Genomic DNA, 3,016 nt, shown 5'->3' on the forward strand with positions numbered 1-3,016 from the left:
TTGAGGTTGTATCTCCAGATATCTCTACCACCAAGCATATTCCTGCTACTCCAGCTACAACTATGGCTTCTCTCAAAGATGCCAAAGCCATGATTGAACAGGGTGATCGCACAGTATGGGGACAACTCCCTGATATACCCTACAAGTCCGACAAGCTAGGTCTGGGCTATAATGGTGAAAATCAAAAGAATGATCAAAATCCTCGCTCTGAAGGGTTAATATCACACTTCGCCAGCCAAGAAGTAAACGCCATTGATGATGAAGGGACATACTTGAACCACATCATTCAGCCATATCCAGACGAAATTCCACCCATTACCATGGGAATGTGGGATGCTGTGGGAGGACCAAATGACGGTTACAACTACCAGTATATCACACCTCAGAATTCTTACATTGCTCTGGAAGATCTTACTCCAACAGAAGAGGGTAATCAAAATGATGGAAGTATCACAAGTCCCGTCACTCAGCAATATCAAAATCCACCCAAAGAAGTATGGGACACGCTAGGAGAACCCAGCGGCAAATACGACTATATGGTGAAATATTCCGCTCCTCCGAGCTTTTCAACTCCCATCAAAGACATTGTCCCGACTGGATGGGACGAACAGTACGACGACAACTTCGCTCTTGAAGAAGCCAGGAAGATGCCAAACAACGAATGTTATTTTCTGTCACAGTACACTCCTTATCAGGATGCACAAGTCTCTATTCAAAACATCATTCCTACTGCATGGGACGGCCTTATCGAGCATCTCGCTCAGCCAATAGAGGGACCTCCACCTGGATTCTCATATCCAACAAATCATCCAACTTATCCTGAGGAATTACCTACGCATTTTCCCACTAGCGGAATCAATGCTACGGAAGACGAAAAGAACAACTGCAACTGGAACAGCTGGGTGCTCCCTGCTAACAACGGTGGATTGAACAACTGGAAAGCAGAGGATGTGATCTCCTTTGATCAGGAGTAAATGCCATTTCCTGTTTTCTTTGTGTATATTGTGCAAAGATAAAAGTGGTTCCTGAACAATCGAACCATGAGCTTGAAAGCCGTGTGCCTTGGCACAACGGTCCTTCTATAAAAAGGGTTTGTCATATCATGATTATGTGCATTCAATAAAATCATGGGATGCTTGCATGTTCAAAATTTTGTGATCCTTTTTCTTTCTTTATTCGCTTTCAAATAGCTATGTTTTTCTCTTCATACACACTCACATATCTACCATGCAGATTCACATACACGCTGGATCCAGTCAATAACGACTCTGCTATTGCCCGTCATGACTTTGAAAATCCGATCTACCAAACTGAGGACGAAAGTGAGGAAGATTGTGAAGTGCCAAGAGAAATTGCAAGACTTCTAGAACAAGAAGAAAAAGCCATACAGCCTCATGAGGAGCCGATTGAGGTCATCAACTTGGGCAGTGACGAAGAAAAGAAAGAGGTCAGAATTGGGGCTGACTTAGAAAACAGTGTCAAGCAAAGACTGATTCAATTGTTGCAAGACTACGCCGAGATATTCGCCTGGTCTTATCAAGATATGCCTGGCCTTGACACGGACATTGTAGTTCATCGCCTGCCAATCAAAGAAGGAAGCACTCCGGTCAAACAGAGACTGCGAAGGAGTAAGCCTGATATGTCAAAAAAGATCAAAGACGAGGTTGAAAAACAATTCAATGCCGGATTCCTAAAAGTTGTAAGTTATCCTCCTTGGATAGCTAACATCGTGCCTGTACCCAAAAAAGACGGGAAAGTCAGAATGTGTGTAGACTACAGAGATCTGAACCGGGCAAGCCCTAAAGATGATTTCCCTTTACCGCACATCGATGTACTAGTTGACAATACCGCACAATGCAAGGTATTCTCCTTTATGGACGGATTCTCAGGGTACAATCAAATCAAGATGGCACCCGAAGACATGGAAAAAACAACCTTCACAACTCCCTGGGGAACCTTTTGTTACAAAGTAATGCCCTTTGGTCTAAAAAATGCTGGAGCTACCTACCAACGAGCAATGGTAACACTATTTCATGATATGATTCATCAGGAAATAGAGGTGTATGTCGATGACATGATCGCAAAATCCAACACCGAAGAAGAACATTTGAGTCATTTACACAAGCTGTTTGACAGACTCAAGAAATACAGATTGCGACTGAACCCGAACAAGTGTACCTTTGGAGTAAGATCCGGTAAACTCTTAGGTTTCATCGTCAGCAGTAAAGGTATTGAGGTTGATCCTGCCAAGGTCAAAGCCATTCAAGAAATGCCTATACCCCGTACCGAGAAACAAGTCAGAGGATTCTTGGGACGTCTAAACTACATAGCCAGATTCATTGCCCATATGACTCCTACTTGTGTGCCAATCTTCAAATTACTGAAGAAAGATCAAGTGGAAAGATGGAATGACAAATGCCAGTTAGCCTTTGATAAAATCAAAGAATACCTTCAAAAACCGCCAATCTTGTTACCTCCTGTGGAAGGCAGACCTCTGATAATGTACCTAACTGTGTTAGAAGATTCAATGGGGTGTGTACTCGGACAACATGACGATTCCGGTCGAAAGGAGCACGCAATCTACTATCTTAGCAAAAAGTTTACCGATTGTGAAACAAGATACTCACTACTCGAAAAAACTTGCTGTGCCTTAGCATGGGCGGCTCGCCGACTAAGACAGTATATGCTAAATCACACCACTTTCCTGATCTCCAAGATGGATCCAATCAAATACGTGTTCGAAAAACCTGCTCTCTCTGGAAGGATTGCAAGATGGCAAATGATCCTAACAGAATATGACATTCAATACACTTCGCAAAAAGCAATCAAAGGAAGTGTGGTAGCTGATCATTTAGCTCATCAAGCAGTAGATGATTATCAGGCATTGAACTTTGACTTCCCAGACGAAGACATTATGCTAGTCAATGACTACAAACAACCAGGACCAGAAGAAGGATCCGAGCCAGGATCCCGGTGGACTATGGTTTTTGACGGAGCTTCTAATGCACTTGGCAAT

The sequence above is a fragment of the Vicia villosa genome, unplaced genomic scaffold, assembly GCF_029867415.1.
Source record: "Vicia villosa cultivar HV-30 ecotype Madison, WI unplaced genomic scaffold, Vvil1.0 ctg.000250F_1_1, whole genome shotgun sequence".
Classification (NCBI taxonomy): Eukaryota; Viridiplantae; Streptophyta; class Magnoliopsida; order Fabales; family Fabaceae; genus Vicia; species Vicia villosa.